Source organism: Delphinus delphis, chromosome 11, assembly GCF_949987515.2.
Source record: "Delphinus delphis chromosome 11, mDelDel1.2, whole genome shotgun sequence".
Classification (NCBI taxonomy): Eukaryota; Metazoa; Chordata; class Mammalia; order Artiodactyla; family Delphinidae; genus Delphinus; species Delphinus delphis.
The window spans coordinates 5,402,421-5,418,801 of NC_082693.1; the positions used below are offsets into that span (position 1 = coordinate 5,402,421).

At 52.8% G+C, this 16,381-nt stretch overlaps 1 long non-coding RNA gene across 2 annotated transcripts in view; it reads left to right on the top strand.

The window, feature by feature from the left end:
• The window catches only part of LOC132434386 (uncharacterized), a 69,511-nt gene that overhangs the window by 30,851 nt on the left and 22,279 nt on the right, over positions 1-16,381 (top strand). Inside the window, exons 2-5 of one of the 2 annotated variants that reach the window (XR_009521295.1) lie at positions 81-1,562; positions 3,679-3,767; positions 8,083-8,212; positions 9,204-10,266. This is a non-coding gene — a long non-coding RNA (uncharacterized lncRNA). Of the gene's footprint in view, positions 1-80; positions 1,563-3,678; positions 3,768-8,082; positions 8,213-9,203; positions 10,267-16,381 lie in introns of those variants that run through there. The other variant, XR_009521296.1, reaches the window with a different exon arrangement.

The following is a 16,381-nucleotide window of genomic DNA, read 5'->3' on the forward strand; positions in this document are numbered from 1 at the left end:
CCTCTTGGGGCCACTCTCCTCGTGCAGCCCAGCCCCCCACCACTAACTCACCTCCTTTTCTTCTGATTCATCCCTGGCAGGAAGGAAGGGAAGAGGCTGGCACAGAGGTCCAAGCCAGGAGACCTACACCTCCACTTCTGATAGTGGCTGGGAAAAGAGGGTCCGGACCCTCAGCTCCTCCAGAAGACGAGACCCCCTCCGGTGGCCTCCCGTGAGCCTTGACCAGGCTGGAAAAAGCTGGGACCAGACCCACTGGCTAATTTAAAGATGGGGCCCAGGATATGGGGGTGAAGCTGGGGCGGGGAGGTGAGAGCTGGTGGTGTGGATCGAAGAGACCAGGTGTGGAGAGGTCAGGGGTCGAGCGATGTGGGCAAGTGCGTGGCTGTGCTGCAGGCCCGTCTAGGAAAAGGGTGGCCGTGGAGGACCCGCCAATAAACACACGCAGAGTCTCGGAGGCCGTGCGCTTTGCTGTGTGCGAACATCAACAGCTAAGTCAAGCAGACACGTCATGCTAAGTCGTGACAAAGGCAGCTATCCAAGGTGCCTGGGCACCCAGCCAGCGCCCCAGGTGCCACCCACAGATGGCATCAGAAAGGACGCTTGATCACCCTCTGCCGTGACCCCACCCCGGACAGGGGACGTCTTCCAAGGGAGCAGGATGTGTCACCCACGGTTGAGGAGCGGCCCGCCTCTCCTATAGACGTGCCTGTGGACAGATGTCAAGGCCATATGATGCCACGCGCAGGGCGTCCCAGGACAGCGGAGGCTCCTTTCTAGTGTGTAACCCACTTCCCCAGGGGAAGGAGAGAAGTTTCTACTTCCGGGAAATCCCTCCTCCTCGCCTCCCTCCCTCCCTCCCTCCAGCATCCTTCCAGGGTGCTCTGGAAGGGGACATTCCCGCTAGTGGCCACTCATCCAAGTATCCTTTCCTCTTGGTGACAAAACGCAGGCTGATTTTCTTGCCTTGAATTTACTTTCCTAATTAGGTGTTGCTGAGGTTACCGTTTGCTTTAATGCCCGGACCCTCCCAGATCTGTGTGCTGGGCAGGGGGCTTCGTCACCAAACTGCAGAAGCCCCGGCAGCGGGGACCATCTCCTCAGCGAAGTGCCCACCCGATGTCTCTAGCAAAGCACCGGACGTGGACTTGTCACTCACAAAGTGTCCGGTGAATGAGTGAGTGAGGATGTGATTGAATGAATGTTGGCTCTGGTTAATATATGCTGTTAACACGCTCGCGTATAAGTCATCAAGCGCTTACACGTTGTTTCCTGTAAGTGAGGGTGGCCGCAAGCATCGCTGCGTCACACACACACACACACACTTTTGTCTCCCAGGCTTCTCCTCTTACCGAAGAAGCCTTGCAACTCTGACATCTCCTGTGAAGGTCTGTTTCCCAAACTGTGTCTGTGATCTGTTTGCTTCTTCATTCAACAAGTGTTCGTTGAGTGCCTGCTGTGGGCCAATGGACAAAACCAAGGACTCAGGCTCTTAAGAAGCTTAGCTTCTGCTGGAGGAGATAGGCAATCGATAGAATAAGTAACTAAAATACACTCTATGCTAGGTGAGTACAAACGCCACCGAGGAACATCCAGAAAGGGGCCCGTGAAATACAGCAGCGGGTAGGGGAGTGTGAGGACCAGATTAAAGCAGGGGAGACAGGGGAAGGCTGACCTAGAAGGGAATGTCTGAGTAAAGAGCAGAGGGGGTCAAGGAGTGAGGGCGCCGTTCTAGATGGAGGAACAGGAAGTGCAAAGGCCCTGAGGTGGGAGCCTCACTGGCGTGTTCCAGGAACAGCAAGGGGGCCGGTGCGGCTGGAGGGCAGTGAGCCAGCAGGACACGAGGTCAGGGTTAACTGGGTGCTGAGGGTGGGCTCTGTCCAGCCAGGGCCTTAGAGGCCCTGAAAGGACTGTGCTTGTATGTGGAGTTGGAAAGGAAGCCATTCCTGCAGGGTTCTGAGCAGAAGAAGGGACATGTCTGGACTTCAATTCTAACAGAATTTCCAGTTGGGAAGCAGGTGGGATAATCCCGGTGAGAGCGGCTGGTGGGTGGACCAGGCTGTCCATGGTGGGGTTGGTGAGAAGTGGACAGAGAGAAAGAGCGAAGGCGAGGATGACTCCCAGCTTGCGGGGGAGAAAGGGGAGACCCAGGGGCCGGACCACCCTCTGTGGCTGTGCTGGAGACCCAGCGACCCGCTCCCGGAAGCTGGCCTGCGGGTGACGTCACCCACCAGACTCTGCCCCCAGGCACAGCTTGGCTTTGCCTCCCAGCCCCACTTCCTTCTCTCCAGGAATCCGGGGGTGGATGGCAGCAGGGGGGGTGGTGGGTGGGTAGTGTCATCTGCTGCCGTCCCCGCTGTCTGTCTCCCTGACCGCACATCCAGGACGGGCTGCATCTGCATTTCCGTGATTTATTCTGAGTCTCGTGCACCTGGGAAGGTTGGGGACCTGGCTGGCCTTGGCCTTGGCAGGCAAGGTATTGTCACCTCCCGGGCAGTCGCACCGGAGTGGGACGCAGGAGACCAGAATCACCTGAGGCCGAGACAATGGGGGAAGAAAAGCCAGGGTGCATGGGGCGCTCCAGTAGGAGAACCCGGAATCGGTCTGGGAGAAGAAGAAACATCAGTGGCAGGCTGAGGACACCTCTATCCTGGCCCCTGGAGGGGCCCACGGAGGCCTTGTCCAGAGTGGATGGATGGACAGCAGGAGGCCCGATGTCACAGGCCGCCCTCAGACTGTCCTGCTCTCTGCCATCGGTCTGCCTTTGGGAGGCACCGTTCCAGGAGTGACTCTTGTCTTTGTTTTGAGGTGAGGTAGCAGAAAACTGATTCACCAGGCCACTCGTGGGCATCATGGGCTGATGTCAGAGGACGCTGCTGCCTGAGCTCAGTTGCGCTGGCTCGTGGCCGGGGAGCCCGCTGGGCCGCCCGAGGGGAGGTCTCAGGGCCACCCTTCAGCTCACGCGTGGACAGCCACGTGACAACACGGTGGAACGGCAGAAGCTGTGGGCCGAGAGGCTGGAGACCCGGGGCCCAGTCCCGGCTCTGCCACTAAACTCACCGTCTGATGCACGTCGACACTTGGCATGTCTTTATCCCCTGGTCCTCCACCTTGCCTGAGAAATGAAGAATCGGACCCAGTGATCGCCAATGTCTCTTCCCACTTGGATAGACTTTAATTCCATCACTTGGATAACTGAGGGCAAATTGATTTCCAGGCCCCTGATGGAAAACGAGAGCCCTCTCCTCTTGCCTAGGGAGATCCGTAGTGATTCGATTGTTATCAAGCGTCAGACGGTCACTGTGCTCTTTGTGGCAGTGCTTGGTGACTGTCAGGCCCCCTCCAGGTGTAGGTGGTGTGAGCAATGCTGTGTTTCCTCCTGGGTGAGCAGTAGACTGTGGCTCATTTGAGACTCAGAGCATCTCAGGGATGAGTGGTCATGTGGAGGAAAACAAGACCCAGAGAAATGAAGAGGGTTTGTCCACGGTGAGGCAGTGAGTGGCTGGAAGAGGAGTCTTGGGTAGGAAGGTAGTGCTCGGGGCCCTTGGGCTTGTTGCTGATTCTGGGGCCTGCAGCCAGAGATCGCCAGTGCTTTTTCCCAAAACAAAACAAAACAAAACAACTTCCTCCAAAATCTATAAGAATCTGGGCCACGCTCATCAGCTCCATCCCTTCCCGCAGGTACCTGCTCCCTTTATGGTTCCCCAGCCACCTGCCATTGCCGACAGCGCCACTAGAGGGAGCCACCACTGCTCCTGTTTCTCCCGCAGGTGGGTTGGGAAACCCTGGGGCTGCCCTGGGAGCCGGGCACCTCTTGGTTGGAAGGGCTCTTCATCAGCCCTCGGTCACTCCACGGGGTCCCTGCGTGTCCAGCCACATGTGATGTGTGAGTCCGTTCAGGGCTGAGAGTCTGCTGGGGTCTCTACCCAGCAGTCCTGGTGTAGCTGGACGTCCAGTGAATGGAGGATGACCTGCCCCTCGTCCATCCGTGCAGGAGCCCCAGGAGGTGCTACTCAGAGATCCAGGGCAGATGCGGGGGGAGCCGAGGCTTCAAAGGCCCCCAGATCCTTGGCCTGAGAATTCCAGTGGGCAACTTGAGGGACCCCTGCCAGGGGGTATCTATATCCCCAACCTCTTGGAAGATGCAACAGAGCAGCGGGAAGCAGCAGGAAACTGCCCTGGAAACTGCGCTCAGAGGCCTGATATCCAGGGACTTTTGCCCAGGTTGCTGTCAGCGGTGGGAAATTACCCACAGGGGCCAGGGGATGATGTGGCAAAGAGATCAGGTGTCTTTTGGAAAAGTGATTTTCCAGTTCAAATACCACTCGGTTACAGAGATTTTCTGGAATCCCACCAGGCTAAGAGTCAGGCTGAATTATCCTGAACTCCTACCTGCTATTGGGCTTGGGGTCAGGAGGGGACGGATGGATAGTGACCTTGTGCATAACCTTTTATCCTCCAGGGGGAGTCTTCACCTCTGGGCCTCAGTTTCCTCCTCTGTCAAGCAGGGGGTTTATATTTTGATGTTCTCCAAGGCCCCTCCTGCAGGGAAGAGTGGTCTGTCCTGTTTGTCCTCCTGCACTGTGGCTCATCTGTCACCAGCTCTCTGCTGTCCGCAGTTTGAAGCATGTGGAAAGTCGTTGCCCTTCCCCACATAAGCAGCTTTTAAAAATACCCATAAAAATAAAATGAGATTGACCTCTTAGGACCAGTCAACTCATCAAAACGATTCGGAGTCCTCCGTGCTTAAGTGTCAGCAGTAATGGGTCATTTCACAGCAACAGGCTGGAAAAGCTCAATGGCGGGGCTAAAGTTTGCATTTTCTATGTCAGCAGTCACTTGCCTGCTGTCTGGCTTCCTTTTTGGTCCTGCTGACTTCTGATGGGCTGGGGCCAGCTCGTCGGGGCTCTGTGATGTCGCATCGCATCTTGGTGACAGGGTCCTCATGACTCTGAATTTCCAAGCACAGCTTAGTCTCTCAAAGATGCTTCCGTGACTAAAACTCCATTCCAAACCTGGTTTTGGTGGAAAAGAAAGTCGATGACGATGGGAGGGGTTGGAGGGGTTTCCTGAGAGGCAAGGAGCCGGGATTCCTTCCGATCAATACATTATTCCAGTCAATACATTATTGATTGCAATAATGAAGATGTGTTTTTCAGTTTTGTTTTTGTCTAGTGCCTTAATAGTCAAGAAAGGCTGTGGACATTAATGGGAGCAGGGTACTGGGGCCTGCATGGTCCAGGGCAGGACTTCTCATCTTTCATTGTGGAGCCAGATCACCTGAAGACCTTGTTAAAATGCAGATTCCTGGGCTCCAACCCCCGGGGATACTGATTCAGTAGCTCTGAGAAGGAGCCCAGGAACGTGCATTTCTATCAAGCTCCGGGTAATGCCGAGGCTGCAGGTCAGGACACCAGGCTGTGGGTGGCACTGTCCTAGAGCACAATGACGTGCTATCTACACCCAGGGCGGTGAGCCCCGTGCAGATACGAACCAGGGACTGTCGAGCTCACAGGGAACATGGGGAACAGTTCACTGCAGTGGATGCGAACACAGCTAAATCTCCAAGGAACCAGACGCTCCCCCACCCCCCACCCCTGTTATTCACAAGGCTGTGGTGGGACTAAACCCTTGGCTAATTACCACGCTGGTGGGAAGCATCCCAGGTTAGTGCTCTGAGGTTCTGGCCACTTCTGGCCACCAGGTGGGGCAGGATGATTTCTTCCCAGGCCCGAGGGGCTGGAAGAGGAAAAGTACTGAGGAGATGGTAGCAGAGCCTTTCAGAAAACGCTGCAATCTCCGAGTGCACCAACACCATCCAGAGCTAGGCTTTGGCGGGGAAGGGTTGCTGTTGGTTTTTCAAGCTCTTTGCTTTTCTTCCTGTTATCCCAAGGTGCGTCCTCGTTCACCCCCTTGTGCAGTAGGTGACCGTGGCTTGAGATGAAAGGGAGATCGCTCTCCCTGTACCAAAGATGGAGCAAGAGGACGAGGGAGAGAAAGGAGCTTGTGTGAGGTGCCAGTGAGCAGCGCTGGGCTGCCTGGACCAGCATGTTTCTTGCCAAGGTGGGTGGGGGGGATGCTGGTCTGCCCCGAGGTCTCTGCCGACCCCAAGGTCACGGTCCTGATCAGACTGTGCTCTTGGGGTGGGGAAGGTGAAGCAGCTTTTTAGGGGGAAAAAGGCAGGCAATCCTCGGACTAAGATGAAATGACCCAGAGGGTATTAGTTGCCCTGCGCTTGCAAAGCAGCATGGTCCGGGAGTTATCGAGCGCCCCCTTTGTGCACCATTAGCCAGTCTCATCGGGCATGTACATCTGAGCATCGCGCAGACAGCCACGCTGACACAGTGCCTGCTGGCCAGGCGCTGGTCCCCCAGCGTTCCCAGAGCATCCTCAGAGAGAGCCCCCTGTTACAATTAAATGGGGGGACCGGAAGCCTCTCGTCTAACGCTGTGGCCTGAAATTTTCTGCAGCTCACTGTGATAGCATTTCGGCCTGAGCAGAGGAGCAGACTTCCTCTTTTACAGATATAAACAAAGAGGTGTGTGTGTGTTTAGATTTCAAGCTCCCACCTCAACCCACCCCTGAAAGCATCTTTAAGAGTGAGCAGAGGTGCATCCCCACACTGTCCCCTCACTCCTTAGACAGCTCTCTTTACTGTCAGCCACCCAGACGATCTTAAGCAAAAGACCACGGGGGTTCCCCTTTCCCTGCACTGACATCTGGATATAAATTCTGACTTTCCTAGAGACAATTTCCCAGAGGGCTTCTTTGTCCCTTGTTGACTGCAAACGATTTTGCTCCACAAGACGGAGCATCGGCGTCACCCCTACTGCAGCTGTTCGGATGGCAGGAACTCTCAGCCTCAGATCCTAAGGCGACCTATAGCTGCCCCTGAACGCGCATCTTTGGGGACTATGCAGGCCCTGCCCGCAGGTCCCCTCTGCCACCTGCCCAGCTCCACTGGGGTGCCCTGCTGCTGCCTCCAGTTCAGCCTGGTTGCTGGGACCAAGAACGGGTCCAACGGCCAGCAGTCAGGGAGTGGCGAGCGACGTTCTCCGAAGATTGAGTTTCTGATGGCTGTCCTTGAAAGCCCCCAACCCCCTCCCCTCGCTCGGTGCCGTCCCCAGTGCTGTAACTGACCCGGAACACCAGAGGCAGGAAAGTCACTGCTCCAGTTGAATTTTGCTGCAGTTTCTTTTTTTTTTTTCCTCCCTTAGATGCTGAGAGCTATTTTTAGCCACAGATTCTTTTTTTTTTTTTGCAGGGGATCCACAGTCTATTTATAAAGCCCTTACGGAGGCCATATCGTCCAGTGACCCCCAAAGGGATTTTGGAGTTAGGTGGGAGAGGCCAGGGCAGTGGGTGGGTGGGTGACTTCCTGAAGACGAGAGGGCTGTCCTAGGGAGGGCTGGCAGAGGCTGGACCCCAGCCGGGGGCGGGGGCCTGTCCACGCAGACCCACCCTGCTCTTCCCTCCAAAATCGCTCGGCTTCAGGGACAGGGCAGCGGGCTCTGGCAGCCCAGCAGCTGCGATGACAGTGCCTTCAAATGTGGCCACTGGTTTAATTTACTGCATTTTCCTCTCCTTTCCCTGAATTTCTACACGCACGTCTCTCCCCATCGCCCCCTTCCATGGTCCCACCTGGCAGAAGTGAGCTGGGCTGTGGAAGGCTTTGGACAATGGGTCGGGCAGGAAGCTGGCCCTGGGTGAGGAAAGGGGCCAGGGGTGCCCCAGGCGGTGGCCGGGGTGGAGAAGCAGCTGGGCAAGGATCTGGTGGCCTCAGGCTCCACTGCAGGGGCAGAAGGTGGAGGAACCGTGGACCCAGGGCAGGGTTGCTTCTAGAAAAGCCCAGGTTCTGTTCAGAGTCGCCTGGACAGAGGCGTTAATGGGCAGAGGTGCAGTGGCGTCTGGAAGACTCTGCCCTCCCACGCCCATTCCAGGCACTTAACCTCTCCTGACAAGGCCTGTGGGGCTGGATGGATGGAGCAGGTGGGGAGAGGAGACAGGATGGAAAATTCCAGACAGAGTTGGTGAAAGTGTTCCCCAGCTGGACTGAAGCCTCCTTTCTCTCTGCTTTGCATTTAGGGAAGGACGGAGGACGGCCTCGCGAGAGGTCCTGAGCCTTCCCCGCCCCTCTTTTCTCTCTCCTCCTGGAACTGAGTCCACGGGCTGCTCTGGAAACGACTGGGGTGCTTGACGCCCCCTCGTCCAAGAGGTGAGAAGGAGGAGACAGGGAAGGCGGGGGGGGGGGGGTCCTTGCTTCCAGCTGGTTAGCAGACGATTGCACGGCCGGTCGGCCAAGAGCGGCTGGGGAGGCTGCTGTGGGTCCACCTGAGGTTGGCAGGAGCCCCGGCTAAGGCAGCCCTCCCTGGGCTCTGCCAGCACTGCGGACCATCCAGGTCAGCTGGGCGTCCCTGCCTCAGGAAGGCAAGGGACTGCGCGCCCCTAAATGGACCCCACACTCCGTCGCCTCCCCACTACGACCTGCCCAGAGTCAGGCCAGCCTCGCCTGTTCCGTCAGGCTCCACCTGAGCCCCGGGACCCCCTTTTCCTGGATTCTCCCCTCCATCACTCTGACTCATTGGTGGGTCTCCCCTGCCCCTCCCTGTAAGACTGCCATCCTCTCCCCGCACCCGAGTGCCCCTCCTCGCTGAGCTTCTAGTTCCTCACCATCTGACACGTCATGCATCTTCCCATCTCTTGTTCATTATCTGACTCCTTTAACATAAGTTCCATCAAGACAGGGATTTCCTTTCCTCTGTTCACAACAAATCCCTCAATGCCTAGAGCAGCACTGAATGTATATCTGACGAACGAATTAATAAAAGAAGCAGAACGTGCCATGGTAGAGGCATCCCTGGGGAGGCTGTCTTTTTGGCCCCCACCAGCAGAGCATTCAGGGAGGTGACAAATTAGGGACACCTCCCCTCCCAACACACACAGAGGAGATCAGTTTTGGCCCCAGAATGACAATCTATTCAGAAGCTTAGCAGGAAGGGGCTGAAGAGATCATCAGACCTAAGCCCCACATCTGTGCGGAAGAGGGAGCTGAAGCCCAGAGAGGTGAGGTAACCTGCCCAGCATCACACAGCCCGTGAGTCACAGAGAGCAGAACCTGGGCACTCTGCTCCCAGGCTAGAATTCCAGAGACAGCCATCAGCTGTCTCTGCCTCAAAATGTGGAGAAAGCATTATATTCCTTCCCAGGCCCAGGAGCAACGGCCTTCCCAACCCCGCGGGGTAGGATTAGCCCTCAGACTCGGCGTGGACAGATCAGCAAATCAGCATCCCAGGCTGCGGGCCAGCTGGAGGGCTCTGGGAGTCTGCCCACGAAGATGTCTTCTCTCAGCAGGACCCAGACCACGAGCAGTAAAGAACCCACATCAGCAAAGAGAGAGACACTGCATTTCCAGGAGGCGATTGAGGGCTGCGTCCCCTTCTTCCCAGTGAAGCCAAAGTCCTCACCAAGGGTCTTTGTGCGGGGCGGGGGGACTGATCTACATGATTTCATCACACTTGGGGTGGCCTGTGTGTCTGTCAAGGGGCAGCTGTGGGGACGAGGCAATAAAGGACCCTGGTTCTGGGGACAGCAGTCCATCAGCCAGTGCATCAGTAGCACCAACTTCCAACCGCACTGAACACCCGTTACACTGGAGAAACAGGGAAAAGGGGAGTGTTTCATGCAGAGGGGCAGCAGCGCTGGTGCACTGCAGTGAGCTGAGCGCAGTCGCGTGTCAGGTGCAGCGTGTGGGGCTGGGGACAGTTGCTGGGACTCATCTGCAGGACTGCCAGACGCTGAACAAAAGCTATGAATTCGGACACCACTATCAGGTACCTAGTGATCCCTGTGAACCAGATCCAAGCCCTTGACATGGGCCCCTGAATCCTTGGGACAGCCCTATGGGATGGGTGTCAGTACTTATCCTCACTTAGAGAAGAGAGAACAGAGGCACAGAGGAGTTTAAGTCCCCAGCATCTCACAGTTGATAAGCGGGGAGGGGCTGGAGTCCAACCCTGACAATCTGGGTCCTGGACCCTCGTGCCAGGGTCCCTCTTCTTCTCTCTGATGATGATGGAGGTGGTGGAGATGCAGCTAACACTTAGGGAGCACTTGCCATGTGCCGACCCCACCCTTTTGGAGATTTTCCTGGTCCAAAGACATTCCAACTGAGGACAGAAGAACACAGAAGAATGCATGGGCAGAGACTGAGTACAGTCCAAGATGCTGCTTATGGGAATAATAGTGGTGATGATGATGATCTGAGGTTAATAAAAGCAATGACGTTGATGATGTTGATGGTGAAGATGCTGCTGCTGCTGATGGTGGTGGTGATGATGATGATGATGGTGGTGATGGTGACGATGATGATGATGGTGGTGGTGGTGATGATGGTGGTGATGATGATGATGGTGGCGATGGTGACGATGATGATGGTGATGATGGTGATGATGATGATGATGGTGGTGGTGACGATGATGATGATGGTGATGATGATGGTGGTGGTGTTGATGGTGATGATGATGATGATGGTGGTGATGGTGGTGATGGTGATGATGATGGTGGTGATGATGGTGGTGATGATGATGATGGTGGCGATGGTGACGATGATGATGATGATGGTGATGATGATGATGATGGTGGTGGTGACGATGGTGATGATGATGGTGATGATGATGATGGTGGCGATGATGATGGTGGTGATGATGATGATGGTGATGATGATGATGATGATGGTGATGATGATGGTGGCGATGATGATGATGGCGATGATGATGGTGGTGATGATGGTGATGATGGTGGCGATGATGATGATGGTGATGATGATGATGGTGGCGGTGGTGGTGATGGTGATGATGATGGTGGTGATGGTGACGATGATGGCGATGATGATGGTGGTGATGGTGACGATGATGATGATGATGATGGTGGTGATGGTGGTGATGGTGATGATGATGGGGGTGATGCTGATGATGGTGATGTCATCTAGTGTTTATTGAATGCTAACTCCGTATCTGTCACTTGATGTGCAAGAGCTCATTTCATCTTCTCAGCAATCCCATGAGACAGGTATTACTATGTTCCCACTTTGAAGATAAGGAAACTAAGGCTCAGAGTGGTTATGTAACTTGCTTGAGGTCACATAGCAGGGAAGTGGTGGAACTGAGTCTCTCATGCAGGAAGCCTGTCTCAAGAGCCAGCCTTGAAGCAATGCCTCTATCAGATTTTTAGTCCCTGGCCGCCCCTCATTCATTCCAGATCTTGAATCCGGATAATGGGCTCAACTCTCTCCCCCAAAGTGAAGGTGCTCCTACCCAAGAAAAGGGGCAGAGGGAGCCGTCCACCTGGCATGTCTGAAAAGTGGTCAGAATTGGTGACTGGGGCGTAGAGAGGAGGGGAAGGTTGGGTGGGAGGAGAGGAAATTCGAAAGGTAGATTGGATAAGAGAATGAAGGAGATTTTACTTGACAATAACCGGGAGGCAATAGAGAGTCATCAAAGGTTTCTGAGCAGAAAAATAGCAAGATCACGTTTGTATTTAGGAAGGCACCTGCAGTGATTCAGGTCTGGAGGGAGCCACCCTCTCCGTATTCCTTCAAACCTTGCCAGCAGGAAGAAAGCCCTCTCTTGCACCCGTGGATGAGGCTGTGCCCGCCCGTGAGGTGGGAGGTGAGGCGACTTGCTCTGTTTTGCAGAAGCAGCAGCTCAGCTCACAGGTTGCATGCTGCTTTGGCTTCTCTTGGTGCTCAGAGGGGATGTTCGTGTGCAGCCAGAGGGCGTGGGTAAATGTTAAACAACCAGCCCTCTAGGGATAAAAAGCCCAGGTTTGGAGCATTTGCGAATTTCATTAGCATAAATACCCCCACTACGGCCGATCTCAAGCAACTGAATTGTTATAAACGGGGTTGCAGAATTCCTGAAAAATTTAACAATTGGTTCTAGCAAGCCAGCGGGAGTGGGGTCCACAGCTCTGCATGCACCCCTGTGTCCTCCCCCGCAGACACTGGTCACCCCGAGCCAGCACTGATAAGAGAGGCAGAGTAAGTTGCCCAGGCTGATCCACTTGGAGACCCAGGGATTGAATGAGGGGTGGAAACTGGCATCTTGTCTTCTGGGCCACATGTTTGGACAGGCTCTGTTTAGGAGGACAAAGTCTGATCTCTGCCTGGATCCCCTTCAGAAGGGATTTTATATTCAGTGGTAGCAAAATTTCTCTCTGGCTTCTAAGGCTTATGGGTCACACCCTCCTGCCAGAACTGGAAAAATAATGTCAGGAGTATTTTTGTTTTTTGTTTTTTGTTTTTTTTGTGGTACGCGGGGCTCTCACTGTTGTGGCCTCTCCCGTTGCGGAGCACAGGCTCCGGACGCGCAGGCTCAGCGGCCATGGCTCACGGGCGCAGCCGCTCCGCGGCATGTGGGATCTTCCCGGATCGGGGCACGAACCTGCGTCCCCTGCATTGGCAGGCGGACTCTCAACCACTGCGCCACCAGGGAAGCCCCAGGGAGTATTTTTAATTGTGAGTACAAATCCCGTGCGTATGCTAGAAGATTATATGTCATGTTTCAATTGCCAAAGTACTTCTATTGCCCTGGTATTCATTTGATCATTCATTCATCCGACATAAACTGAGAGCCCAGGCTTGGAGATTATGGGCAACAGAAGAGAAGGACCACCAGTTAGGTACTGACAATAAGTCAGAGGCGGGAGCAGGCAATAGACCACGAATCCTGACACGCAAGGTGAAAGTTAAAAAGTAAGCAGTGGATGGGGTTCAGGGTTATACAAGCCAAAATATGCCACTGCCTTTCATTGGTCATTATGAATAAAAGTTACTTGAGAAAGCAAGTGCAAGAAAAACACTTGGACCCTCTTCTGTCCCCTTGAAAGCAGGAAATAAATCTCCCATGTGAAGTTACCCTCCCTGTCCCGGCAGGGTAGAAGGCATCCCAGAGACAGGAAATTCAGGACTGGGAAGGCTGTGTAGACAGATCTTGGTATGTCTTCCCTAATTTGCTACCTCAAGCCCAAACCCCTTTGTTTTGTCAGTTCTTCACAAACTTATTGCTTCTTTGTCTAAAAGAGTATAAAAGCCGCCTGCTTTGGTCATGTCAGGGAGTCTCATATTTCACGGGGCAAGTTTTCCTTCCCTACGCAGTCACTGGAGTTTTGAGAATCAACAGGTGAGACGCTCAGGACCAGCAGGTAGGACGGGGCGCTCAGGACCAGTGAGCAGAGAATATTGCTCACAACAGACCTGCCCTTGAGACCGCAGACTGACCCAGCCCTTGGGTTCTTACCCATTTCCTGTTGGGACAAGAGGTAATGCCAGGGAGGGGACAGGAAGTAACATTATAGAGAGGTCCTGGGATACATCAGGCATGTATGAGTTTTTCACATATATTTTCTTTATTTCTTTCTTTAATTGAAGTATAATTGATTTACAATGTTGTGTTAGCTTCAGGTGTACAACAAACTGATTCGGTTACATACATACGTGTATATATATATATATATATATATATTTCTTTTTCATATTCTTCTCCATTACAGGTTATTGCAAGATATTGAATATAGTTCCCTGTGCCATACCGTAGGACCTTGTTGTTTATTTTACATATAATAGTATCTGTTAATCCCAACCCCCATAATTTTTCCCTTCCCCCTTTCCCCTTTGGTAACCATAAGTTTGTTTTCTATGTCAGTGAGTCTATTCCTGTTTTGTAAATAAGTTCATTGGTGTCATTCTTTTAGATTCTACATATAAGTGATATCATATGATATTTGTCTTTCTCTGTTTGGCTTACTTCACTTAGTATGATCATCTCTAGGTCCATCCATGTTGCTGCAAATGGCATTATTTCATTCTTTTTAATGGCTGAGTAACATTCCATTGCATATATGTACCACATCTTCTTTGTCTATTCACCTGCTGATGTCTATGTCTTTGCTATCATAAATAGTGCTGCTATGAACATTGGGGTGCATGTATCTTTTCAAATTAGAGTTTCCTCCGGATATATGCCCAGGAGTGGGATTGCAGGATCATATGGTAATTCTACTTTACCATACCCATACCCATGTCCTTCTGTCACATGTATTTTCTTTTTTTTTTTTTTTTTTTTTTTTTTTTTTTTTTTAACATCTTTATGTCACATGTATTTTCTGAAGTCCTAGTGGCAAGGAGAGAACCATGTGAGATCAGTGGTATTATTTTATTATTTGTTTGAGGAAAGGGAGGCTCAGAGAGGTTAATGACTTGCCTGTGGTCACACAGCAGGCAAGAGGCAGAACCAAGGAGTATAAGAGGGTAGCAGCTGAACACAGATTCAGAAAAATTGGCAGGCGGGTGGAATTTATAGAAACGGAATCAGTTGGGTGTCTCCCTGCACTGGGGGGCCCCGTGGCTGCTGATGGCCTGCAAGGCTGGGGACAGGGCTGGCGGAGAAGAGGGAGGGATACTTCTGTTCTCCCAGGCCCCGGGGGCAAGGTGTCCACTGCTCGGCCCACGTGTCCTCCTGGAAGAGGCTCTGGTGTTTACACAAGGGCACATTTCTGGCGAGTGAGGAGGGCCAAGCTGTAAACGGAGCTCCCATCCCCAGCTCGCCAGATGCCCGGGAGCGAGGCACACGCTGACGCTGATGGAGAACAGGGACTTCTTGTTTACCAGGCTCGCCATCTGGACGGCCGGTATCGTCCAAGGAAATCGCTGTAACAAGGGCTCTGAGGCCTCTTATGAACTGGCTCCATGGGCCTTTATTTACATTCTGCTCATCCAAATGACTCAGGCCCCCAAACGGGAGATTCTCAGGACCTGAGTTCCAGGCATTTACGAGGCTTGGAGGCTTAATTGGCTCTGAGTTGGTTGGCATTTTGTAGGATATGAGGTCTGAGACTGGGGAGTTTAAGGCAGCAGGCCACTCCAGACATTTCCTTTCTCCAGGGCCTTCTGACCTAACAGGGATTTCCTAACACTTCTACCAAACTCTACATAGAGAAGTTCATAGATGTGAAAGGAAAGTACCTCCTACTATTTCTTCATCTCATGAGTAAGATGACCACCAATCTTGGTTTTCCAGGATGGCCATGTCTACACCCAATGTCCAGGCTTACTAATATTGTCTGCTTTTGCTCTCAGAAAGCTCCCAGTTTGGACAAAATTCACGTGCTCATCCTTCTTAGAGGAGACAGAGCACCTGGGCTTTGTCCTGTTGCTGATCAGATGTGTCTCTGTCAACCAGCCCTACGGCTCCACGGGATGCAGGAGTTGGGCCCATGTCATGAGTCCCCTAGTCATTGTCTTTGTTCAGTTTATTAACCCTGTGATTTCCAGGCTCTGTAGGATCCTGATCTCCTTTCTTTAGAGACCCCAGAGTCATGGGCCTGTGCTTAAGCAGTATTCAATAAGGAGACAGGCAAAAAAGTCAACACACTGATGAGGTTAATAGAGCATGGATTGTACATTCCAGTTTATGGATGTTCAGTTTGGGACCATAAAGACAAGGGACACTTCCAAGTCCACGTGGAACCCAAACTAGTTCTAACCTGGGCATCCTGATTCTGGGTCACTCTTCTTTCCTCTGTGCCAGCTATGAGGTCTCAGGTGCCCCTTACCTAACAGGAGGTCCGGCTAGTCCACACCAAGAAAAATTCTACAGAAGGACCCCAAATCAAGCTAACAATGAAGCAAGGATCTATGCCATGGTTAATTGATATATATCAGCTTCCTGAATGTCCTTTCTGAGTGATTCCTTGTCATCAGCAAAAAGGTTTGTTTGTAGGGAGTAATATATCCAGGCCCTCTGAGCCAATTTTGTTCCCGGCTCTGAAAGCAACCACTCAGCAGAAGGCCCACAGAACACTTCTCTGAAGGTGAGGAATGACACCTGTGTTGAATGAAGGAAGCATAAGATGTGAACTGTTCATTAGCTACAGCAAATAGAGTCTGGGGTCGGTGCCATTTGTTGGGAGGAGGGTGACAAGCAGTAGCGTGTGATCTGATAGCGACTCATGTTGACCCCAAACCCACAGGTTAACCAAATGGAACCCTCCAAATCAGGTACCTGTCTTGGTTATGGTTTTCTGTTTAGTATGGTTGAGTCATCCGTAAGCTTGATTTGGAAATGCAGACGTGAGCTTTGAATTCATTAGGCTATGCTTACAGCAGCAGGAACCTTCCTGAGTTCCTAGGAAACAAACAAAAGGGATGAACCGGAGAAGGAAAGGACAATCTAGCTCCTGGGGTGACTTTGGCCACCACACACGAGCTGTACATGGACTCCCCGGGCCGGTAGGAGTCTGCAGAGTTCATGCTATTTACTCCCCATCTCGAGATGCAAACCAGGGGCTCTCACTTGCTCTCATGACCGTCCAAACTTCCCTTAAAGAC